This window comes from Lissotriton helveticus, chromosome 1_1 (assembly GCF_964261635.1).
Source record: "Lissotriton helveticus chromosome 1_1, aLisHel1.1, whole genome shotgun sequence".
Classification (NCBI taxonomy): Eukaryota; Metazoa; Chordata; class Amphibia; order Caudata; family Salamandridae; genus Lissotriton; species Lissotriton helveticus.
This window is the reverse complement of record NC_136057.1, coordinates 1,673,730,351-1,673,757,190: the sequence shown is the minus strand read 5'-3', so window position 1 is coordinate 1,673,757,190 and position 26,840 is coordinate 1,673,730,351. Positions and strand designations below refer to the sequence as shown.

The 26,840-nt window shown below is 47.9% G+C and overlaps 1 protein-coding gene across 2 annotated transcripts in view; it reads left to right on the top strand.

The window, feature by feature from the left end:
* The first annotated feature begins 4,195 nt into the window (after positions 1 to 4,195).
* The window catches only part of LOC144830768 (glycoprotein-N-acetylgalactosamine 3-beta-galactosyltransferase 1-A-like), a 712,051-nt gene continuing 689,406 nt past the window's right edge, over positions 4,196 to 26,840 (top strand). Inside the window, exon 1 of one of the 2 annotated variants that reach the window (XM_078688937.1) lies at positions 4,196 to 4,853. The gene's annotated coding sequence lies outside the window, so the exon portion shown is untranslated. The remainder of the gene's footprint in view (positions 4,854 to 26,840) is intronic. The other variant, XM_078688935.1, reaches the window with a different exon arrangement.

Genomic DNA, 26,840 nt, shown 5'->3' with positions numbered 1-26,840 from the left:
CGAAGACCAGGAAGGGATATCAACACGTGTTGGTGGTCGTTGATTATGCCACAAATTTTCCGGAGGCATTCCCCTTAACAGCTACCACCTCAAAGCACGTCGCTGATAAGATGATAGAATTGTTTAGCCGAGTGGGATTTCCCAAAGAGATTCTGACAGACCAAGGCACGCCCTTCATCTCAAAACTCATGAAGGAAGTCTGTAAAAATTTAAACATACACCAGATTCGTACTGCGGTATACCACCCGCAAACCGATGGCCTGGTCGAGCGCTATAACCACACCCTGAAAACAACGCTCCGGAAGATGCTGGAAGTTAGCGGGGTCGAGTGGGACCAGATATTGCCCCTAGCACTGTATGCTATCCAAGTCCAACGACAGAGTAGCACGGGAATATCAGCCTTCGAACTACTCGACGGCAGACAGCCACGGTCTTTACTTGACATGACCAAGGAGGCTTGGGAGAATGAGATTCTGAAGAGACCACCGCTACATTGGAATACGCCCAGAGCCTCAAAGCCAAACTAAGAAAACTAAGAGACCTAGCATATGCACACCTGGAAGAAAGTCAGAGGCGACAGAAAGTAGCCTACGACAGAGGAAAGAAATGGAGACAACTACAGAAAGGCGACTGGGCTTTGGTTCTCATACCATCCTCCACTCAGAAGTTCCGAGCAGAATGAGTTTGACCCCACAAAGTGGTTGGGACGATTGGTAGAACAAGTTACAAGTTACAGATAAGTCCTTCCAAAACGCAGACCTACCATATCAATCTGCTCAAAAGGTGGTTGGGCCCCCTTCCGTCGGGAGTGAACCTGGTTTCGGACCCCCCGGGGGGTTCGTCTACTCGAAATCAACTGTAGCTCAATGATGAGCTGAACGCACAACAGCAACTGGAGTTACAAAATACCTTGAAGAAACACGACTCCTTGTTCTCCAAAATCCCTGGAAGGACCGCGCTTCCCGAACACTGTATCGATACCCTACCCGGAAAAACAGTCAGGATCCGGCCATATCGAGTACCAGAAGCCCGAAGAACCGCCATAAGGAAAGAAGTACAAGACATGTTGAACCTTGGGGTTATCCGCCCCTCCAAGAGCGATTGGTCGAGCCCCATAGTCATGATCCCAAAACCTGACGGGACACAACGTTTTTGCATGGATTTCAGAGCACTAATGAGATATCCAGCTTCGACGCATACCCCATACCTCGAGTGGATGAACTCACTGAGAAACTCGGCGACGCACAGTATATCACTACCCTGGACCTCACCAAAGGCTATTGGCAGGTGCCCCTAAGGGAGGAGGATCGAAGAAAGACTGCTTTTTCACCGATGATGGACACTTCGAATTCACCGTCCTCCCTTTTGGGCTACACGGGGCACCTGCCACTTTTCAACGCCTAATGAACACAGTGTTGAAAAACTTAACCGGATTCGCCTCAGCCTACTTGGACGACATCGTCATCTACAGCCCTGACTGGTCCACGCATCTCACCCACCTTCACACTGTGTTTGACGCTCTAGAGAAAGCGGGTCTGAAGGTTAATGCAAAGAAATCGAGGGTGGCATACCAAAAGGTGAAATATCTAGGCTCCGTTTTGGGACTTGGCCTCATCGAGCCACAGATCGAAAAAATACGAGCCATCGCTGACACCCCGTTTCCGACTACCCGGAGAGAGATGAGAGCCTTTCTCGGCTTAGTCGGGTATTACAATCGATTTATCCCCCAGTTCGCCCACTTAGCCGCCCCCCTCACCGACTCCCTAAGACAGCCGGGCAAATCAACCACTCCCATACGTCCCAATGAAGCTATGCAAAACGCTTTCCACAGGCTGAAACATATCATCACGTCCACCACGGTCCTTTCGTCACCCGACTTCACAAGACCCTTCTCTTTACACACTGACGCCTCAGACTACGGGATTGGGGCGGTGCTCTCCCAGCTGGGGTCCGATGGTCTGGACCACCCCACACTGTACATAAGCCGAAAATTGTTTCCACGAGAACTTAAGTATGCGACTATCGAGAAGGAGTGCCTGGCCATAAAATGGGCCGTGGAAAAACTTGCATACTACCTTGAGGGGCACCCGTTTGACTTGTACACAGACCATGCCCCTTTACTGTGGATGGCCAGCAATAAGTCCGATAACGCCAGGGTGATGCGATGGTTCTTGTCCCTGCAGCCCTATGCTTTTTCGGTCCACCATCGCAAGGGTTCTGACAACGTGGGGGCGGACTTTCTCTCTCGGCATCCACTCCCCAAACGTGAGCGTCCTAGAGGGGAGGTGTGTAACGGGGTGTACAGACAGGCCCCTCCAGAACGGGACTTGGGGACCCTCCAGAGACTCACAACACATTCCCCCCTTCCCTCTTGCCCTTCACAGAATGACTTATCTGAGGTCGAGTACGGAAAGGGCTCCCTGGACGACGGCGATGTGCACTGGCCCTTTAATCTCCAGTCTGATGTGGAATGGGCGGGCCTAAACGAGGACGCTCGTACATCAAATGCGGAAGACGCCGACAGGCCGGTGTGCTTGTTCACCCGGAGCGAGGAAGCGTGGAGGAAGAAGGAAGAGGAGCGGAGTGGTCAGTGGAGTGCGGAGGAGACGAGGAGAAGAACGGAGTACGAGGAGAGCAGCAGAGAATCGGCGCCTGAGACGGAGGTTAAGCCAGGAGGCCCATGAGCCGCCCGGCCACACACCCGGGGGAGGTGTGTGGCTAGCCCAGGTACGGAACAAGATCAGGGGCTGGGTTGGACGTAAGGCGGTCCTACCGAGTAGTCCTTGGTATTCCCTTGTCCCGGTTTCCCTATCCCTGAGCACCGACCCCCTTCACATACAGGACGTCTATAGAGTGTGTCACGGGTTTTTGCTCCCTCACTCCCTTTCCCTGAGCACCTGTACATAAAAAGAGCACTTTCCTCACGACTTGCTGTGTTTGTTTTGTCGAGAGGCACGACGGACGTGGACGGAGCCCCGACCCGATGGAGCCCAGACGGGCATCGGAGAAGCGAGAAGAACAAGCCCAGAAGTAGAAGGAGTAATCGGAGCCGGTCACCCCGTCGAACAGTCCCTGCCCGAAAGACTTGTACCGATTACCTGTTTGCCTCATTAAAACCCACTTTAACTAGAACACACCTCCTGCCCATTTCTCCCGCGCCCGTTACAAAACCCTTCAATTATGTCATTTGCAGGGGGAAAAACCAGGCGCTATCTTCTGCAGCACTTTTCCTTTTTTTCCCCAACAAATTAAATTGGAGCTGTAGTTCAGCCACGGCCGGCAGTGGGAGTACCTGCAGGGCGGTGATGTGGGGAGGGGGAGGGGCAGAGCCGGGGGTAGTAGTAATGTACGGGTTACAGAGTTTTACAGGTAAGTAAACATTTAAATAAATAAAACGAATTTTGTTGCGCACACTGCATCGCATTTAGGGATGCAGTGCACTCAACGAAATTAGTTTTATTTATTTAAATGTTTACTTATCTGGGAAGCTCCATAATCCAAACATTACTACCCCCCACACTTCCCACGTCACCGCCCTGCTGGTACTCCCACTGCCGGCCGCGGCTGCTGTAGTTTTGCTAATTTCTTGGTCCCATTCAGGGAAATCCACAAACCCTGGGTACTGATAGAATTCCCGGGATGTTGTAAAAAAATGACACAAATTTTGCATGGATACCTTGTGTGGACAAAAAGTTATAGAAGCCTAAGCCCGAACTACCCTAAATAGCTAAAAAAAAAAACACTTAATGGGGGGTGGAGGGGGACGGGGTGGGGGACTAGCAGCGATGAGGTTAACCTGGGAAATTTGGCAGCTATACCCAAGGTAGGGATCAATAGCAGCTGGCTTCTCATTCTACATGGTGTACAACGCTCTCGTTAATGGATATGTATCTCTTTTCCGTTATGACTATGATCCGGCAGACCAAAACGTAGTCCTACTTCTATGTCCATGACAGGTTTTCCATCAATCAGGTCTCCCTACAATACATTGAGACTACAAAGACCCTTAAGAATCGCGTTCCCATACAAAGATGGCCGCTATCTTTTAATAGAGCATTTATCCAGGCAACATGTTATTGTTAGTCATTTGATTTCCATGGCACTGTCATTATTCGTTGCTCTGCAAATGTACCTATGCTTGTAAACCTGTTGTAGTAACAGTTGTCAGCGGGTTTAACGTTGACAAGGCAGTAAATATCCTCGATGGAAAGACAAGGAGGGTCTCTGTTTCCCTTTTGCTTTGAAGCACGACCGGTTTAAGACAAGCGTCTTCCCGCAGGCAGACCAATCAGATGGGCAGCCGGTCTCCACCTATGAGAGCGAGGATTGCAGCTGACACAGCGTGCCCCCCGGGCCCCGCCTCCTCCTGCCCCTGGGCTATCTGTGCCCGGGAGGTGCTCTGTACTGGAGACGGCTCAGCGCCAGAGACTGGCATGCAGCAGGAGAAGGAAGTACGAACAAGGGGCTCCCCGCAGAAGCAGCACCGCCTGGTGTTCTCGACGGCACTGGGCACTGCAGGACACAGCTCCATTCAAAGCAGTACACAGCATTCCTTCCATCAGGGCAGAGTTCCTTGTAGGGCATTTTCAGGACATTGACATCTTGGTGAAAGACTTTCCCCATTCAGGGCACACATTTGTCACCAGTAAGAAACCTCCAGGAGATACCACGCACCTTCAGGGAACATTTACTCTCCTTACTGCACCTTTGAACCCAGTGTCGTGTGTGGCGGCTCTTCCATCATCGCCTCTCTGTATGTCAGTTCTCCTTTCATGGTATATAGCGGCTCCTCACCTTTTAGGCACCTTTGTGGCAGTGTCAGCATGTGCCCAGCTCCGACGGCAAGGAAAAAGGTAAGAGGTACCTTTAATTTTATTTATTGTATTTACTATTATTTAGTTAGTGAAAATAAGTGTATTGACATATAATGATTTATGTATACGTGGTTTACATCAACCAACTCAAAATTATATTTTATTGTAATGGAATGCATTTTCTCGGCATAATAATCATCACGAGAGTTAGTCCATTATTAGATTAATGAAATACGTTAGATGCAATTTCTCACTTTATAGTAGTTACAAAATGATAGCAGAGCATGCCATTATAATGACTCTGATGTCTGAAAGGCACGTCCGTGGTGGGAGGTTCACACACAATGTGCTTGTGTATGTCTGACACAATGTTTCTGGTGGGTGCGTGTTACTAAATGTCACGCACCCATGGAATGTGAGGTATACATGAAGAACCACTAAATGTCTCGTTTGTGCATGAGGCATGACATCTTTTAACGTGTGCGACACGAATTGTCTAGTGTGCACAAGGCACAAAATGTATTTGATCTGATATAAGACAATGAATGTCTGCTCTGTGGTGTACATAAGACAAAGTGTTTCTTCGATGTCACATTTACTAATCTCTGGTGTGTGAGTGACATCGATTGTCTGGACAAGTCACATTTCCCAAGTGAACACAAGCCATGAAATGTCACTGTTGGGTGTAGTGTAGGACACAGCAATGTATTTGGCTTTTACTTAGCACAGATTGGCTCTGGTGTTCAGAAGCCACAACAGGTCTGTCCCGAACACGATTAAAGAGCCGATGGATGTGCCCAAGACAAAAAATTGGTCGGCACGAGGGCGAAAAAGCCGTGGTCTGCACGAGACCCATATAGCGCTAAAGTGAGTGACATGAAATGTTTTTTTTGTGATCACGTGACACAATGGCATTGATGCGCTCCAAAATCTAAACATTCCTCCAGTGAACGGGACGCTAAGCGGAAGACGTCTCTCTAATATGCATACACTCTGCATATTTTTGGTGCGCAGCAACAAGAAGTCTTCAGAGTCCAAATCGGTTTCTGAAATGAGTGCAATGTTACTCCTTCTGTAAGAAGTTGGGAGTAAAATAATTTCCCCTAAAGTGAAAAAAAATCCTGCTGCTAGTAGTTGTGAGTATGTATTTAGAATTATTTTAATGGTTAAACCATAGGTGTCTATTAATGTAACCCTTGCTTCTGTTGTAGAATAAAATGTATTTCCATGAAAAGATGTATGTTTTTTTAAAGCCCCTCTTCAGACCAGGTGACAAATATCAGAGCGCCTTCATGTGGCAAGTCACAACCTGGGCATCGTACTTGGGGAGAGCTCTGTGTTTCTGGTGCTCGCTACTTTGTCTGTTCAGCGCTTGTACCTTATTGTATACAATGTAACAGTCCACTACACCAGTTCAGTCAGTCAGTAAATCTTTATTCGATCTTAAAAAAGATCATAAAAGTTCAAGATAAAATAATACAATAAAAAAGATAATATTAATTCATTTTCACAATATATTGGCCTCACTACTATACAAAAAACAAGAGTATTAAAACCACAATAATTAATCAAACATGGATAATATAAAACAATTTTAATAGTTTTACTGTGATTAGTTGGGACGTGGCCGCACTTAAAAGTAAGGTCATTCTCCCAGATTGCTTACCTTTATAAACCGATAAGATTTTATTGTTCTTCAGAAAACGTGGGCAAAATCACCCATAACATGGAATGGTTTTGCATGTTATTCGTGTCCGGCTGTTGCTGCCCCCTCCTGAAGAGCTTAGGGTGGTTTTGCCATCTGGGTCAAGCTCAATCTTAGGCTCAAAGTGACCACAGTAAAAACGGGTAGCCATGCGTTCCAGGCTCTGTTAATTAGAGACAGCAGGAGTTCTTTTAGTTTTTATGTAATTCATTTTTATACTAATGATTTTTCAAAGACTTATGTTAATTTGTTTCTTGAGTTATTTGACTTTGTAATGGCTTTGAAACCCCAGGGGGTAATTAATGTATCCCCTCCAAGGATTTTACTTGGCAGGGACTTTAATGCTAAGATGGGGGCTGAATCCGATGAACTGGATACACAAAACACCGGTGGTGTTATTGGATCAGGAAAAACTAGGGGTGCATATCTAAGGAACTTAATTGCATGAATGGACTTCGAGGATGTGGTAAATTATTTTCAGGAGGGTTGCCAGAGCAAGCCAACATTTAGAGGTGGGGCACAAATGTCTGTTATTGATTACATGTTTGCTTCTAAACATTTTTTTGCAGTGGTGTCGGGGAGATACTGTAATTGAAACTCAATGGAGTGACCGCAATGCCCTTGTTGTTGAAGGAGTCTTCCCTTTAGATAGGGATGGAAGCCCCCTATCAAATGATTGTATTAGCAAACACTGTAAAGATGAACTGAGGGTGGTAGGGCATCTTAAAGATTCCTCCGCAGTATTAAACCGTCTATTAAAGAAGAATCTCCCGGCTTTCCTTAGCTGTCTGTCTATTGGAACTACTGAAAAGATGTTCTATTACTATGAACAACTGTGTAGTATTTTCATGAACTCTCTATTAAAACCTCTTGCGCCTGCAGTTGACCACCCTAGGTGGTTTGATTGGAATTGTTCTGCAGCAAATCACCTTCTGAGAAAGCTGCTTGCCAGCTCCCCTAGATATTGGGGTGATTGGGGAGGCCAGGAAGTTCTATAGACTAAGTCTTAAAGAGAGGAAGCACTTCTTGTTCCTCAAGGATTGGGAGACATTAGAGCACTACACCAGTTAAGTGGTGGGCTGCTGAAGTACACATCATGTGTAATGTACTGATGTGTAAGCAACCAGAAATATCGCTAGCTTGTGTAGATGCACAACAGAAAATGTCGCCTGTGACTTTTCTATATTTGGACCGTAAGTTTTTTTTCCCTATGCCATAGGAATATGCAATATTACCTTCTTCCACTTGTCCGCCTTTTTAGGATCACCTTCAGGGTAATGTTTTGAACAATCAAATGTTTACACTGTGGGTCCCAACTCTTTAACTTCAGTGTTCAGACAGTGCTATCTTTTGCGGGTGGGAATAATTTGGAGCAAGGTGCCTCTCTTAGTTCTTCTTCCAGTCCGACTTCTTTCAGATGTTTCCTCAAAGCACAGACACGGTGTTGCAGCATTTAAATCATCAGCAACTAGCGATCCTTTCTATATGTATCCACTAGCCTGTTGCCTACACATTTACATGCTCATGGTAATTGTTTTTAAATTAACCACGTTTTACAAATGTATTTAAAAAATGCAGGGCAAGTCATAGGTTAACAGCAGAAGATCGAGGTTACCAGTTAAATTTGGTAAATTAAATGCATCCAATTGCCATATCACCCTTTACACAGACCACGTAGGTGAGGGTATGCACACAGCCAGTCATCGAGATTCTAATAGCTAAAGATCAGGACATTTTCATGGTGGTGATTTTTGCAAATGCATTAAAAAAACATTCAACACCTGGACTTTGCACCACCTTATGGGGAGAATGGAACATTCCTGCGTGACCTCGAATATCACGATAGTGACAGATCTGGTGACATCCTTTACTTTTTACCCACCATGCCACACAAGCCTTTCTAAGAAGTCCTAGACCGTGGCGTGAAAGTAATTTCTATGCAAGGGTCAGCGGTTACTGGTTTAACAAGGTACTCTTCTTAGATGTTATCCAATAGCTTGTTGATCTGGATAAACAAATGCAAGCAAATCGTGCTGGCACAGAATTGCCAACCTTATTACAAGAGGTTATGTCATGCGAGCAGTCGCATTTCTATATTATTTTTTTTAAGATTCTGGTCCATATGTACTACTATTACATGAATAGAAGACAAGAGACCCGCTGCTCACATTTACACATGTTTAGTAGATGGTTGCTTACCTTTGCAATTACCATGGAAAGCAGATAAAATGCTCATACCTAGTTGCCCATCAGCACGAAGAGGTAGGGCATGGAAATGGCAAACACTGTATCACATAATATAATTTTTTATAATTAACTTTTTTCGTTTCCACTTCATCTTGCGTAGAATTTAACATAGTTTTGTTGTTAACAATGCCTCTTTTGTTTTGAATTGTTCACTTTGTCTTATATAACATTGCACACGATATCCCTCCCACAACAGCCTAGCATCCTCTGTCTTTCCACACCATTGCAGCCAGTATGCCAACCTAAACAATTTATCTAGTGTGCAAGCCTTTGCTTGCAGGTCCCTCCACCCACTGCCTCCATCACTTGGTGGCTGTTGGTGCCTTCTCCCTAACCCACATCTCTTGCTCTCCTCCTGCATTCCCCTTGCAGTGACTAAGCAGGTGCCTGGCTGCACAATTGGACCACTTGTGTCTAAACATGCAGTACTCGCTGTTGTAGAAGACCCTTTTGAAGGCCTAGCACGCCCTTCGCACTGTGTGTAACCGCTGGTCATTGTGAAACTCTTACCATTTGCCTTCTACATCTTCTGCCAGTCGCGCCCTCAACTCTTCATTGTTCCTTGCCCAGGCCTAACCCCAAATGTTATGTGGGCCTTTCTTATAACGTATAATGTGGGTGAAGAGCGCACACAATTAATGCAGTGAAACTGTGTTTCTTGATATGTGTGCTGTGTTGGAAAATATGCCTGCGGAGCATATGTATGTAAAACTAGAAATGTGGCCTAGTCTCAGGTGGCAACTAGGACTCCAACACGCACTACTGATTAGACCATATGTACATTTAACACAAATTTTTAATGACAATTCTCGTCAATTCAAATTTGACACAATATGCAATCAAATATCAAATCTTTGTGTGTTAGTTATTAACATAGGAACAAAAGATATTTTAACAAATTTACAGTACAACAAACACTTTTTTATGCAATAAATTGCAGAACCCAATGCATTTCGGGACACTTGGTCCCTTTATCAGGGGTATTCTGTGAAAAAGAAAAAGGAAGGCACTTCAAATGATGCACGTTCGGATCAGGATTATGGTTTTTAAGAAGGCACCTTCATGTGGTTCTTGAGCGTGTCCTGCAACCCTCACCAGAGTGAAAGAAAGTTTATTTTTACATCACCACTTACTGTCTTAACCGGGTCAATGCTAAGTCACGGGGGGAAGAACAGAAAAAACAAAAATTACGGGTGCTGACCTCCTAGGAAACATAATGCAATGTCATGCTATGTTGACAGGTCACAATCTGCCACATACCTACTGAACAAACCTTCACAAACTTTCTGGAGGTATCAGCCGATTCAAAAAATGTAAATGTGCAGAACGCCTATAGGTGAAAGAACACCTAAATCAGTTAACTGTCCTTGTCAGTTGAAACACGAAATCCAGAAGAAATCGCCTTAGCTCACCTCTTTATGTAAAATGTGGGCCTATCGATAAATTCCGTGACCTAAACACCGTCTCCGTGAGGCTGTAATATCAAATGTCTAGGTGTCAATGTCATCAAAAACAACTGCACTGTTCACTTTCAAATAAAGCAAAGTGAAACATTTACTTGAGTTGCACTGACCTCACATGCAGTTATATCGTGCTGATGCTTGTGGTTAGTGGCGTGTATACCAAATCTCTTCTCCCTCGGTATCCCGCTTCAACCTACGAAGTGGAGACCATCATTAGCAGCCAATGCATAAGTCTCACGAATTGCTAACCACTATTTAAGTGTTCGTTACGAACTTTAAACGGAGTCAAACACGCTAGAGTTCAAAAGCCGTTTAGGAAAAGCGACCATTCAAAACTCTTTCTGACTCAAAAAAACCAGCTGTGACCATCCCGCAAGAGATTTCTCTCCTTGTTAAGCGCTGATATTCCCCTGTCTCAATAATAGCCTACTTTCCTCCTGGCCGTTTGAACACAGTGACACAATCGTGAAGGGTGTAAACACTAAAGGCAGACTTGCAGTCTGTAGTTCATCAGCATCAAGAACGGAGCCGAAGAGGGGAGGAGCTTGGCGGGCATCAGTGATGGCCGCGTGAGCACAGCGCTCTCCGGACCCCCGGCATGATATCCTGATCATATCCTGATTCTTTGCGAGGATTTGTGTAGAGGACACTGGGCTGATCTTCCTGGGACTTTTGGAATTTGATTTGGACCCGGGACGCCGAAGATACGACGGCTTGAACTTTCGGGGTCCGCCCTTGAGGTGCGCCCGGGACTGGGTGCGGCGTTGTGGCCGTCTTGGAGTTGAACAACAGCGGCAGGGGGATTGGACTTGTGGGTCCCCCTCTTAAGTTTCGGTTTCGATTCTGCCTCTGACTGAGACATCTGGCAGAAGAGTCCGGCCTTTGCTGGGTCCGGCGCACGAGACGGCTGTCGGGCCTTTGGCTTGCTTATTCTCCTTCCAGGCTAGTTCACTCCTAGTGGTACCCTCGTTGCTGCCTTTTGGTCCCGACGCCCTACTTTCCTGCGGCCATTTCCATCGGGTCGAGTGAATCTCCTGGTGACGCGGCCTCCGACATGGCGGGCAGGGGGGACCGAGAGACCCGAAAGACCAAGACGCCCCTGCGTGGGGGCCCGGTCCAGTCTAACGTTATGGACCGTTACACCCATACAAAGGGGTCCCCTGGAGCCGCCCTGCCTGGTCCAGGTGCGGTTGACCACATCGTGGACGCGTCAACGGAGCCGTCCTTGCAGGACATCATGGGCGCCATTTCTGGCATGAAGGAAACAATAGGCCAACAGTATGAAGCTCTGGCCCACAAAATCGACACCGTGGCCATTGAAGTGAACTTGATTCGGGCCGACCTATCTAAAACCAATGAGAAGGTGAAGTCATTGGATCTCAAGTCATCCAGCCTCACGGCAGACGTTTCGGAGATACAGACGGAGATTGGCAATCTCCGTAAGGTGAACGATTTCATGACCCGGCGCTTGGAGGACTTTGAGAACAGGGCACGTCGCTGTAATGTGCGTGTGGTTGGCGTTCCGGAGAATCCAGACCCGCACTCTGTTTATCTCCTGGTCGAGGACCTGATCCAGAACCACCTCTTTCCGTCTGGGTTGAGTAAATTTTTCGCAGTGGAACGTGCCCATCGTGTTCCGGGAGGCCAGGGTAAGCCGGGCGCCCCGCCGAGGCCTATTGTTGCAAAACTCTTCCACTATAGAGATCGGGACGCTATCCTGCAGGCATCGCTCGTGAAGGGCCCGGTGGCCTTTGAGAATGCCACGGTGAACTTTTACCCGGACTTTTCTCAACAGGTTCAGAAACAGCGTATGGGTTTCCGTGGAGTCAAGAAGCGCCTCCGAGACATGGGATTGCGATATGCTATGCTTTTTCCGACCAGGCTGCGAGTTGAGTACAATGACCGAACCTTTTTCTTTGATCGGCCTGATTCAGTGAATGACTGGTTGGACTCTCTGCCGGACCGACCTCCTGTGACTGAGCCCGCCGACCACCCGGGTGGTGCTGAGGGTGGTGCAGAGAGCTGAACTATTTGTCTATGCCCGGGTCTTCGTGTAGAGTAACTTCTTCTGGGATTTTATGCCTAAGTGCCTCTACTGTCTGTGTGTTCTCCTCGTTAGTTGTCTTGATCGGGGTGGCGGGTGGGTCAGGGCCTTTCCTCCTCCGGGGTCTTTTTGTAGAATGGGGGTTCTTGGGCGACAGGCACACTGCATGTTGGGGTGACTTTTTAGCTTCTTGCAGGGGTGCAGGGTGGGGGGTGTTTCCTTGATCGTTGGGGGGTGGGTGGAAGGGATGTTTGATGTTTGTGTTTTGTTTTATCAAGGCGATTCTATCTTGCTAATGATGTTTTTGATGTCATGCTCATTGAGGGGGGGTTTCGGCGTTGCTGTGTGGGATGGGGGGTAGCGGGTTGAGGTTTATTTCGTGGAATGTCAATGGTCTGGGGGATCGTATTAAGCGAGGTGTGGTGTTGCGATGTCTACGACGTTTGTCTCCAGATATTGTTTTTCTACAGGAGACTCATTTGGTGGGCAATACATGTCGTGCAATGAATAGGTGGGGCTATCGCCTCGCCGCACATTCGGGGTTTACCACGGGTTCCAGGGGGGTGGGTATCCTTGTTCGGGCTTCCCTCCCCCTGGCTATTGATGATGTGATCCTTGATGATCGGGGGCGTTACGCCGTCCTCGTGGGACGCTATGAGGGTCGGACCCTTTCCTTGTTTGCCGTCTATGTGCCCCCCGGTCTACAGACCTCTACTTTTTCCGATTTGGGCCGGGTGTTGTTGAACCTCCCTGATAGTACTCTTTTTATAGCGGGGGACTTTAATTCAGTGTTCTCCGGTCTACACGATCGTCACCCCCCTAGGGATACTCCTTCGGCCCAACAGTGGCTGGGTGGGTTTCTGGATACGTTTGGCTTGGTGGATTGTTGGAGGCTTATGCATCCTACTCAGCTTCAATACACTTTTCATTCTGGGGCCCATGGGAGTTTGTCTAGACTGGATTATTTCCTGATGCCTGCGGCGCAGTCGCCGGCGGTTCGCGAGATTAGACACCTCCCCCGGGGCATCTCTGATCATTCACCGCTCTGGCTTTGTTTTGAGGTGGGGGTGGAGGCGGCGGGCCGTGTGGCTCCTATTAACCCATGGTACCTCACCTCCCCCGAGACCCGCGGTCTCTTGATTAAGTCTTTGGACAATTATTTCCTAGACAACAAGGGGTCTGTCTCATCGGCGGTATCCCTGTGGGAGGCCTTTAAGACAGTGATTCGCGGGCAGGCCCTTTCCCTTATTGCTGAATCTAAAAAGGCGAGGAATCGGGAGGTGGTGGACCTTGAGAGGGAGATTGCAGAGATAGAGGCTGACCTGGAGTCGAATGTCACACCTGGTAAACTCCACGCCCTGGGACTGAAACAATTTGCCTATAGGTCTTTGGTTACAGATGCGGCTAAATTGATGTTTCGGGAGCAACAGGGTCGTTTGTATGATGTGGGGGACAAAGCGGGTAAATTGCTGGCATGGCTGGATAAGAAGGAGAGGGCGAATCGTGTGGTGCCTGTGATTCAGACTTTGAATGGTGTGAGAGTGACTGACCCGGTTGGAATAGTTGAATGTTTTGCGGACTATTTTCGTGTGGTTTATTCCCCTGTGTCTGCACGGGATGTTGATGACTCTCGCCTTTTGTTGCGTGATATAGCTCTGCCCAGTGTTTCCGATTTAGACCGAGTTTCTTTGGAGTCCCCTTTCACTACGGATGAGATAGCGACGGCTATTCGCTCACTCCGTTCGGGCAAAGCTTTGGGCCCGAATGGATTGCCTATTGAATTGTACAAGCTAAGTCCTGATAAGCTGGCGCCCTATCTTCGCACTATGTTTTTGGAATCCCGGGAGCGGGGTATTCTCCCATATGATCAGCGTCTGGCTACGATTGTTGTTATTCCCAAAGAAGGTAAACCTCGGGACCTTTGTTCGTCTTATAGGCCCATTTCCCTGTTGAATGTTGAACCCAAGGATCTGGCTAAGCTTCTGGCTACCCGCCTCTTGACGGTCATTGGTGGCTTGGTTCATCCGGATCAATCCGGATTTATCCCGCATCGCAACACGGCTCTTAACCTACGTCGTCTCCACGGAGCTGTTGCGAGGGCGGGGCTTCTGACGGAGCCGGCCATTTTGGCTTCGTTGGACGCCTCGATGGCCTTTGATACGGTGGAGTGGCCCTATCTTTGGGCTGCTCTTGAGAAATTTGGTTTCGGACCTGAGTTTATTGGTTGGGTGAAGTTGTTATACGCCGAACCCTTGGCACAGGTGGTGGTAAATGGTCGGGTTTCTGTCCCCTTCTGCCTTGGTAGAGGGACCCGTCAGGGATGCCCCTTGTCTCCGTTGCTTTTCGCGCTCGCCCTGGAACCGTTAGCAGCGTGGCTTCGATGGGAACCTTCACTCAAAGGGATCCGTTGGTCACCGGATTTTGAAGACCGCGTCTCGCTTTACGCGGATGACATTCTTCTGTATCTTACTTCCCCGCGTAAATCTTTAAATGTATTATTTGACGTTCTTACTTCGTTCGGTGCTAACTCAGGTCTGGTTATTAATTAGGCTAAGTCTTGTGTGTATGTTCTCTCAGGTGTGTTGCCCCCCTTGCCAGACAGATTTCCTATCCAGGTTGTCCAATCTGGCTTCAAGTATTTGGGGATCTTTATTTCACTGGACTCTTCACTCCGGTTCGAGCGTAATCTCCTCCCCCCGCTTCTTAGACTGCGACTGGACGTGGCCCGCTGGCGTAAGCTACCCTTGTCTCCTCTGGGCAGGGCTGCCCTTTTTAAAATGATGTCTTTGCCACGATTCCTATACGCACTTCAAAACTCTTTTGATGACGTTCCCGCTACCTATTTCCGAGAGATCGAGAGTCTTCAAAGACAACTGATCTGGGACGGGCGTCCACGTATTGCCCTGGCGAAACTTACAATCCCTTGGTACGACGGGGGCATGGCGCTCCCCGATATCAAGAGATATTATTGGGCCACCCAGCTGTCTGCCATTAACCACGCAATGTATTCCCCGGGTCGCGATCCGGCCTTTGAGATGGATAAACTCCAGCTGCCGGGAGGGGATTTTAATAGAGCGCTTTATTCCAGATCGGCCGGGCGCCATCTTACGGGCCCGTCCAGGATCGCAGTCAATGTGTGGCGCGCCGCGAATGTGAGTTTGGGATGGGAGAATCGACTGACAATGGCGACTCCGCTTTATGCTTCCGAACGTTTGGGATGTCTCTGGTCCTCTAAGGGCTTTGACCGCTGGGATATGATTGGGATATGTAAAGTGGGTGATGTCTGTGTGAAGGGTGGAGTGAAGTCTTTCCAGGCCCTTAAGGCCGAGTATGACTTGAGTGACAGAGAGTTTTTTCGGTATCTGCAGGTCCGGCATGCCCTGGCCTCAGTTCTGACTCCTGATGTGCCACTGCCCGAGTCCTCCCCCCTTGAGGACCGCATTCTGGATGGACACCTGCCCGATAGCACTATCTCCCTGATTTACAGGAAACTGATTAATAATCGCGCTGACTTACTGGTCCGACTTAGGGAGGTTTGGGTCGGGGACGGGTTGGACTTAGATGACGAGGATTGGCAGTCGGCACTCTCTTCTCCGAAAGAGGTCGCCATCCCAGCCCGTCTTCGCTTGGTTCAACTTAAGATCCTCCACCGGGTGTATGTAACTGGTCCGCGTCTGGTAGCAATGGGTTTTTCCCCGGATGGTTTATGCAAACGTGGTTGTGGGATGAGTGCTACATTTCTGCATATTCTTTGGGAGTGCCCAGTGGTGGCAGCCTATTGGACTGATGTGCTTGCGGTGATGACTGCTGTGACTGGTATTGCCCTGCGGCCTGAGGCCCGATGATGCCTGTTGAATGTGTGGGAACCCACCGACTGTTCTGTGGCTCAGACCCGATGGGCGACCTTGGGATACATGGTCGCGAAACAGGACATTGCGCAACTCTGGGGCGCTTCCAGACCTCCCGAGGTCTCGGTGTGGGAAGATAACATGGACTGGTCCATGTTTCGAGAGAAGACCGTCTATGTGGCTAGGGGCAGACCCAGGGCGTGGACGAAGATTTGGAGTCAGTGGAACGAATATCGTGGTGACATCTGTACCCCTCCCTTGGTTGACACTCCCGATGTTACCCTATCTCCCTAGGCTGGCGTTCCCGAAATTTTCATATTGTTCTAAGATTTTCCTGTCCTCCCCGCTGTCCCCCCCCCCCGGCCTTGCCGAGTCCCATTGACTGTGCTTTCGTCTTCCTGATTAGTGGCTTTCCCCTCCGCCTTCTGGGCTGACTTTGATTATTGTGCATTCGCCTTGTTTAGAGTTAGTTGTTTCTATGTTTGAAAAAACAAAAAATGTTTATGTCCTGTCCTATGGTTTGAGCAATACTTGATATCTGATTTGTGCCTGGCCACGGAAGTGTTCGTTTGCTTCTTATGTTGTGCGTTGCTATTAGCGGCCAGCCCGTGTGGTTGTAGGCCCATCTTTGTACTTTTTATTTTAATTGCTCAATAAAAGGTTTAAAAAAAAAAAAAAAAAAAAAGAACGGAGCCGAAAGCGCTGCCATATCTATATAGTTCAAGATATGCACCACAATAATCCAGTGCAAATCTAAAAATTTTAGGAAAACTCTGCATCAAGTCATAACACATGAATCAAGATACTCTATTGTATACGCTACTACCCGTGAGGTGCAGAATAATGATTTGCCACCTGGGACTAGACTACTTTTCTAGTTTTACATACATATGCTCCGCAGGCATATTTTCCACCACCGCACACATATCGAGATACACAGTATCACTGTATTAATTGTGTGAGCTCTTCACCCACATTATACATTTAATTTCTCCTGCGACGTGTGAACAGCAGCACCTTTTGTAAAGATGTCTTTTGAATCTATAGCTAATATAACTGAAAATCGGGCTTCTACTAAAGCTTACATAACTGATAATGCAGACAAAATTTATAATTTGATTAAGGAAACAAAATCATTTGATGCGCAAAGTGGCTCGGTCACTCAACAACTATGCCAACTGGAATATCTCACCAGGAGGGAACTCAACCAACGTTTACACGCATCAACACTTATTCAATACCACTACGTGAAGAGGATTCCCCGCATACTTTAATACGCCATTTTTCCTCTCCACTGCACCAGCGGCCTCTGGATGATAGGCACAGTGCAGTTTCTGCTGTATTCCCAGAGCCTTGCATGTCAATTTTATTATTTCATTACAGAAGTGGCTGCCATTGTCTGAAAATATTATTTTTGGGACCCCAAAACGTGGGATCAACTCTTTTATCAAGCACTTGGCTGTTGAGATTGCATCGTTGTGTTTTACCGGGTATGCCTATATCCATTTTGAATACATACACACAACCACCAGGATATACCTATACTTATTTGTAGGTGGCAGCCCCACATAGTCAATTTGCAGGGCTTCAAATGGCATTGTTGGTTTTTCAAAATGGCCCTTAGGTACTGGAGCAGTCTTACCCACATTGTACTGTGCACATACCAGACATGTTCGACATATCTCCTGTGCTGTTTTTCTTATGTTCTTGTTCACCCAGAATTTGTCCATACAATTTACTATGCCATCCCTGCATATGTGGGCCGGGCCATGCATGTCCAGACACATGGAGTAGACCATTCTATCTGGTAACATGTATATCTTCTTGGTCTCATTCATCCAGCATCCTTGAACAAAAGACCCATTATTTGACCAACTCATCTGTTCTTCTGCTGTTGCTCCTTGTTGCATTAGTCTCACACCTTCAGTTGTTAGATCTAGTGACTTCACTTCTTGAGGTAATTCTTGGGCTGTTAGTACTAGTGCTGAATTACTTTGTGCTGTCTGTTTTGCTGTCATATCAGCAAATGCATTTCCCTGGCCTACTTTGTCTGTAACCTTTTTGTGAGCACTGCATTTAACTATAGCCAATTTCTTTGGAAGTGCCAAGGAGTTAAGTAATTTTGTGATAAGTACTCCAAGCTGTATCTTTGTGCCTTGTGAGGTAATAAAACCTCTTTCCTTCCAGAGTCTTCCAAAGGAATGTGCCACATTCAAAGCGTATTGACTGTCTGTGAATATGTTAACACACCTTCCTACAGATAACTCACAAGCTCGTGTGAGTGCCACAAGCTCTGCTGCTTGTGCGGACAATTCAGGTATCTTACAGGACTCAACTACAGTGTTATTTGTTACAACTGCATGGGCTGCTGATGTATTGCCATCAAGATGGGTGCCGTGAAGTAATCAGCGAGGACAGAAGACAATGTCTCCAGGAAGGACGCCTGTTCAACATTAGGGGCATAAACACTGCAAAGGGTCACCTCACGGCCATATAAGCAGCCTCTCACCGCCACATAGCGGCCACCCGGATCTACCAAGTGATCTATCATTTGAAATGGGACCCCAGCTCGAACCCAGATCAGCGCCCCCGCGCAAAGGCCGAATAAGTAGTATAATAAAGCTGCCCACGCTACCCACGCTGCAGGGCCTGCCCCTCAGATTTAGTAAGGTGCGTCTCCTGTAGGAGGGCCACCTGTATTCGCCTACGGACCAAATATGAGCGTATCCTATATCTGCGCTGCATGGAGTGCAATCCCCGAACATTCCAGGTAATACATTTCACGTCAGGAGCCGGACCCATAATAGCAATGCAAGAACCCGCTTAAAGCAGCCCCCCCCGCTGCCAAGCAGTGTCATTAATAAACAAAAACACAACACTACCAATTCGGCCAATAGGTGCATCAGCAGGCAATGTCCCCCATCCAAACCAGTCCCAACCCCCAACCAACCCACACTCCCCACTGAGCCACCAACACCCCCAAGAACAGGCACCAACATAGTGAATCCCATCCAAACAGCCCCAACTGCACACCTCATGCAAAATCAAGGCAAACAAAACATTACCATCCGGTGGGGGTTGGATAGGGCCTAGGTCACAATCTGCTACGAATCAGAAAAAAACACACACCCTGTAATGCCACCCCCCGAATCCCTGGACCCCCCGCATCCCGTCACCATTCCCCGCCCCCACTGCACCCCCATTCACTCACAAAACAGGCACTCAACGCCCCCCATGTGAATCATCTCTGCCATCTCCAATCAACTAATACCAACACTTCAACAGTATTACTCAAAACCAAATTCCCATCTCCATAGACACTCCAACAGCTACTCATCCAACAATCCGTCAGCTGTCCCAGGGGTGATCAACGGCAATCCCTGGTCGTCCGATACTTAGGATCCAGCCTCCGAGTGTTCCTTTCCACTCCCACGCTCAGACTCTTCCGATGCAGTCGTTAGCAATTCCCCAGAGATCACCACCACCGCATCCAGGGCTCCCCTGCATTCCATGGCGGTTTGGAAAGTCGATGGTTTTCGCAGGCCGCACCTGCGGCTCCGTATACGTTGCGATCTGCGAGGCTGGGACTCACTGACCAGCTCACGCGCCTCCGCCTCCAGGCCATCCTTTCCTGCTTTATAGGACTCCAACCATTCCCAGGGCCTCCTCAGGTGTATCATGAAAGTGGGTCTTACCGTCCAATACTATGTGTAATTTGGCTGGGAAAAATAGGGAATATTGAATCCCTTCCGCCCGCAGTTCTTTCTTCACAGCTTGGAAGGACATACGACGCCGCTGCGTATCAAACGAGTAGTCCGGAAAGAGAGTGACGTTGCTATTGTCCACTTGGAAGGGGCCATCGCTGCGGGCTTTCCGGAGAAGCAGGTCGCGATCCCGAAAGTGCAGCAATCGCGCCACCACCGGTCTTGGAGGGCGGCCCTGCGCTGGCGGCCTAGCCGGGACCCGATGCGCCCGTTCCAGGGTGTAAAAATTCGAAAGTCCCTCAGGGGCCACAACAGTCCGGAGCCAAGTCTCTAAATATGCCACCATGTTCGACCCCTCAATTTTCTCAGGCAGGCCCACAACGCGGATGTTATTGCACCTGTTCCTGCCTTCCGCTTCCTCAGCTCGCCGCTCCAATACTGTGAGACGATCCAAGACCCCCTCCAGTGATGCAGATAGTGCCGTCTGCGCTGGGCCAACCTCCTGAAGTGTAGCTTCAGTCTGTTTCACTCGGTCTGCAAGTTTCGAGTGGTCTGCACGCAGTAGGCCTAATCCAGTCGCAACTTGTGCAATGTCCTGCTGAAGAGCAGTGCGAGTGTCCGTGATAGCTACCAGGATCCTGTCCAATTGCTGTTGAATACCTGTATTCTGTGGCAATTCCTGCTCAATCTTGTCTTCCTGTGGCAGGGACTCAGCGTCCGACGGCGGTGGGTCCCCCTCATTCCGCCTCGGGGCTTGCCCATGGTTGCAGCTGGCGATGTACTCCAATCCTGCGCCCCTGTGTACTCACACCCACTGCGCAGTCCTGGTAAGCTGCACCTCCCGTGCGTCTTATTCAGCCATCCCGGCCCCCTCGGGTGCAAGGTCACTCTGCAATGTCGCGTCCACAGCAGTGGGGCCCGCTCCGCAGCTCTACCACTGCTAGTCCCTCGCTCAGTGGGCTGTTCCGGGTGTGCACCCAACCTCTCCGCAGCGCAGATTGCAGCGGCCCACCATCACTAGGAGACCTCACTTCCTCCAGAAAGTTCCCACACCTCCATCCAGGGCCGACACAGGCTCTGCCTCCTTTGCGCCCCTTTGCAACTGGCACTCAGTCCGCGCACCACTCCAAAGGGCAGTCCAGCGCCCTCACTGACCTATCCCCCCCTCAATCCACAGTGTATTCACGCAGCTCCAATATTGTGAGGGGTGGGGGTAGGGTCACCAGCTTCTCGAGGGTCCGTCGCCCTCCAACCTGCACAGCCTTATCTCCGTTACGTTGGGGTAGGGGGGGCTCCCCCACGGGCGCCAGTCTACCGCCCAGCCTTCTTCGCCCAGCAAGAAGTCCAAACCCCACCTGCTCTGCCTCCACAGTCGTGAACTGCACGTAAAGGGCAGGGGCCGTCAATAGGAAGCCTCAAATGCGCCCTGCTGCACTCACTGGGGGAGCCACAGCACCATCCTTAGGGCATATCACAAGGAGGGCCGAGCGGTGTAGGCCGCAGTGAATTGGCTCCGCCGTTTAGAGCACCCGTCTGCCTCTCCCTTCACCAGCGCACCCCCAGCTCACGGGCCGCCGCACCAGCCACCTCAGGCCCTGCCCGTACCTCTGCCGTGCCAGGGGTCCAGTCACTATCAGTGCGGGAGGGTGTCTCTCGGTGCCCCCATCCTCTCCCGGTGCACTCCTTGTTGGGGCTGTGCACCTGATGCGCAAACAGTGCTCCGCAGTCGCCGAGCTGGGATACGCCTCAGGGCCAACCTCTACCTCCAGAGGCCGGAGGAGCTGCGCACGCACCCCGGGCTGAGGGCGCTCCTATTTTCTCAATCGAGGCGCCGCTCCTGCTCTCAGCAGCACCACACTGCCCCCCCAGTCATGAAAGGGTGTCAGCGCTCTCCAGGCGGTCGAGAGCAAAGCCGCAGGTCCGCGCTCCCACTTTGCGGCGTCACTGCCGGGCCCAGCCGAAACCGAAACTTGGGGTCAGCGCCATTGTAATCCCGGCGGCGGCCGGCTCCCCCACTCCGTCTCGCGGTCAGTGCGGCCCCCTCTCGCTCCTCCATGGGAAAGTCTCGGTGCCCCTCTGTGCCAGGCCGCCTCCCGCTCCTTTGGCTCCGGTCAGGGGGTCGGGAGGCATCAATTATAGGAGAATTACAGGGGATCAGGCGCAGAGCTCAGCGCTCACACAGCCCTTCCCATCGGCACCTAAGCCACGCCCCAGGCAGGGTGCGATGACGTTCGATAATGGTAGATCTGGCAGCTGCATTGACTATATATTAGTTAATGTGGAGCTGTGGTCTACTATTCTAGATATGGAGGTTCAGAGCAGGCCAGAAAGTGACCATAAAATGTGAGGGTAACCACCCAGGCTATTTGTATAGCAAACACCAGCTATATATTCAACTGCAACATTCCCAAAATCAGAAAACTTAAACCATAACACAAACAATAAAAATGATATAAAAAATAGTGTATTTTAATAAAAACAGGGATGAATTACTTTTACAATGTAAATATACAATTATAATGAATTGATGATAAAAAGTGATATATTTTATGTTTAAGAAAACACAAATTAAAAAACATTAGACGGGTAATGATACATGTCCTGTCTATTGTTGCTGTGGCTGTTGTATATGAGTCAATATCAGCGAAATTTCTAATGCCTTATTACTATATACAGTGGTATTACCATCTGACAACAGATGGTAATACCACTGTATATAGTAATAAGGCATTAATTGTGACTTACCTAAGGAGATGTTGTGACTTTTTGTTTGTTTAAACTTTAGAAATTTCGCTGATATTGTCCTGAGGAAGACACAAAAAGGTGTGTCGAAACGCGTCGACAGAAATCAGCATCCTCAACATTGTCTGGGCATTATCATTATGTTAAAAACTTTTTTGTGACCTATGCATATTTCTTAGTAGGAATAACTTATTTTATGAAAATCACTTTTTTATCTTTCATTTTATGATTATGTGTATCAATGAATATATTCACTCCAATTTTTTATTAATGTAATTAAACTTTGTACTTTATCATATAATTTTTCTCCTTGAGTCCTTCTTCTCCTTATAGTGTGTCCTTTTTCCTGTTTTTGTCAGACTTTATATTTTTGGCCTGGGCTTTTACCCTTGCATATGTTTGCTTAACCCTGACCCAGGAAACTCATCCCTTCCAGGGGGTCCCTGTTACCTCACCAGGAACTCTGGGATCATCCAGACACAACTGAGTTTCCGCCCAAAAAAGTTTATAGTGCTGTGTACTGGGAGATGATTAAAGTTAAGAGATTCTCCTCCCATATCAGTAGGTCATTGACTACAGTCTTCCTTGATACCAAGGATGAACCCCTCCTGGAAGACTACTGGGACCTTATAACGAAGCAATTTGATTGCAAACTTTACCACCAGTTCAGAGTAGGCACTCTACCTCTACGATGGTTATCTACTATATGGAACTCTGCTGGTAGTGATAAGTGTGCATTCTGCTTAGATCTCAATGAAACCATCAATCACTTTTTATTCGCATGCCCTGTGTACCGTCAACCGAGGCGAATTTGGCTGAAACCAGTATGCTCGCTCATGGGAACAAGATCAGCGATGGTCGCAAGTAGAATATTGAAAACCGATACTTCCAACTTTGTTGTAATTGGAGTAGCAAAGTTTTTGAGTTGGGCATGGGTTCTTCGTAATAAAAAAGGGGGGCATAGTAGCCATGAAAGATCTAAGCTGCGCCCATTGAAAATAGGAATAGGGGCTGGTGTTGGCAATTATCCAATGACTGGAGAGTGCACACCGTAGTTTTGTTTTATATTTAAGACCTGTATTAAGTCTTTCGCTTGTTTACATATTTAATCCTTTTTTAGAAATGGTTTTAAAATGTAAACTTATATGTATTTATTTATTAATTGCTATTGATGGAATTTAGAAATAGGTTTTTGAACTTTGAATATGATGTATTTTAACTTGTATGGAATTTGTATTAATTTGATTATATACTGTCTTTTATGATGAAGAATCGCAAAAAAAACTTAATGAATGGAATGGATTTAGGTGTTCTTTCATCTATAGGCGTTCTGCACATTTACATTTTTTGAATCGGCTGATACCTCCAGAAAGTTTGTGAAGATTTGTTCAGTAGGTATTTATTTATTTATAATTTATTTATATGTGGCAGATTGTGACCTGTCCACATAGCACGACATTGCATTATGTTTCCTAGGTGGTCAGCACCCGTAATTTTTCTTTTTTCTTTTCTTCCTCCCGTGATTTAGCATTGACCCGGTTAAGACAGTAAGTGGTGATTTAAAAATACACTTTCTTTCACTCTGGTGTGGGTTGCATGACACGCTCAAGAACCACATCAATGTGCCTTCTTAATAAAACATAATCCCGATCCCAGCGTGCATCATTTGAAATGTCTTACTTTTTCTTTTTCACAGAATACCCCTGATGAAGGGATCAAGTGTCCCGAAATGCATTGGGTTCTGCAATGTATTGCATTAAAAAGTTTTTGTTGTACTGTAAATTTGTTAAAATATCGTTTGTTCCTATGTTAATAACTAACATACAAAGATTTGATATTCGATTGCATATTGTGTCAAATTGGATTGACGAGAATTTTCATTAAAAATTTGAGTTACATTTCTTATAACGTCCATGTATTTAAACAGAGCGACACAGGCGTATATTAAAAATATGCCACTGTCCAGTTCTCTATTGTTACACAATTTCTGGGCCTCTTAGTGTCTTGCTTTGCACTCCAAAGTGAAAGAAATTCAGTACTTCCAAACTGATGCACTCCCACGTAAAGCAAGAAAACACCTGGAAAGTAGTTGGTCGCAGCACTCCCCAAATGAGGCACATCAAGAGACAGTTTTCAGAAAAAAGTGTGGGATTTTATCAGTGCATCACTCTGCTAGGCACTAGCCTGGATAAGACTGGTTGCTATGGATCTACTTGTTCTGAAATAAAGCACGTGGTCCCAATACATGGATGTGGCTATAGCACTACACTTAGTCAATTCATATTTCTTCTCTTTAGAAGCCTTAGTTTGCACTTCCCTGTGCAAAAGCTAAAACCGTTCCATGTACTTGTCCTTCCATAGCCTATCATTCGTGGGCCCCGTAAGATAAGCCCCCAAGAGCTTTGCAATCCCCACATAGGACAGCTTTTTAACCTTACATTTGTTATTCACTTTCTTGCCTTTCTCCTTGTCTTCATCTTTGTGCTTCATCGTTTTTGTCCCCTTGTTGACCACACTTTCCCCTGTCACTCCATTCCCTAGCCACTATGTCACCTTTTCAAACCTGTCCTTCTGTACCGGTCCCTTTTTGCCCTTATAAACCCTCTGTCCCCACCCCCTGTCAGCTACATATGTTTCCCTCTGTAACCGCACCTTCGATCCCAGCAGCACCCCATCATTTCCCACCTCCACCCTTTTAGAGATCATGACAGATCTCCCAATCGCCCCATGCAGCTTACCTGTCCTCAAGTTTGGCACCCGCACTGAAAGTTTGCCACCTAGGCAGCAGTCTGTCTTCCCAGGTCCCAGTGTGTGCCTTCTCCGCCCTCTTACCTCAAGCTTGCTCCTGGAGGACACCAAGCGGAGTCTGTTTACTTCTTGCCACCTCCGGCCTGCCTTTGCCCCGTGACTACCATTGCCAATCTGCCACTTCTGTTTCATGTTCAGTCACCTCTCCTTCTTCTGGGTCATCATCCTCATAACCCAGCACCAAGTCGTCAGCAAAATTATCCCTCACCCTCTACAGCCCACTGGGACCTGTCTTTTCGCCGTGAAGTATACTCTCATTTCACCAGCCATGTGGTGGCTGTCTTTACATTCTTCTCAGGGAGGCCAAACCAGACCTTCCCAGCCCCGTTGCTGAGGCAGCCCCAGCAGGCCTTCCCTAGCCCGCTGTGCTGCCATCCTCCATCGCCATCAGCCAGCTTCCCGGGACCATTCCTTCTCTTCTTCTCAGGGCGAATAAGCCCCACAAGACTATACTGAGTCTGGTTTGATGTCTAGCCCTGGAATCGAATTTGATAAGGCTAGTCATGCAGTGACTCATCCCTGTCTTTATATTACCTTCATCTCTAACCCAGACCCACCTACCAGGGCAGCCAAAGGTTTCCCGCGACTCCCACGTTCCCTTCATAACTCAATCTCCCTCAATGAGTTCCGCCTCCGTCCCTGTCAAAACTCGTGACCCACTCAGCCGGTTCCTCACTTCCCACTGGTCCCCTTAATTCCATCTTACTAGTATACACCTTATTGGAGATAGGAGGGTAAAAAACTCCAACCCTGCTTGTTCTGTCCAGGACTCCTTTCCACTGCTGCTCCTTCCTTCCCATCACTCCATCACAGTATGGCCCAAACTATTTTGGAAGCCTTACCCCCTTGGCAGCCTGCCGACGCACTCCTCCCTCCTCATCCCTCTGCCCTTCTTATTCACTGCACTCCGTGAGCCTCCTGGCACAGCGTCAGTGACGGTGCACGCCCGCCCCCCATAACATCTGTTTGGATATTAAACCTCTGTTCTCATGGTGCCGCATTTTGCTTCTCAGCCAGCAGCAGACCACGTTTACCTAGTTTTTAGTCAGGGAGTGAAGTGTACAATGTCCTGAGTTACGATAAGTGCATTTGTATAGAACATTCCTACCATTTCTACAGTCCAGAAGTGCTTTTAGACTGGCATTATACTGTCCTGGAACACTCATTAACTGAGTGAAAGTGGTTGGTTGATAATATACTTGGTTATGATTTGTATAATTTAACAGTGTATCATACTGGATAGTTGACAGCAGTCTTAAGGTTGACTGATGGATTGATTATATAGGGTAGTGGCCAGGTAGCTCATGTAATGGACCTTTGTGGGACATCATGTTCATGGATGCATGGGCTGATGGGCATTGCGCGGGGAGGTGGGGGGGGTATCTCGCGCGGAGGTGTTGTGCGGGGGGGGGGGGTGTTGCTGGTGTGTGTGTGTGTGTGTGTGTTTTTTTTTGCAGGGCTGGGG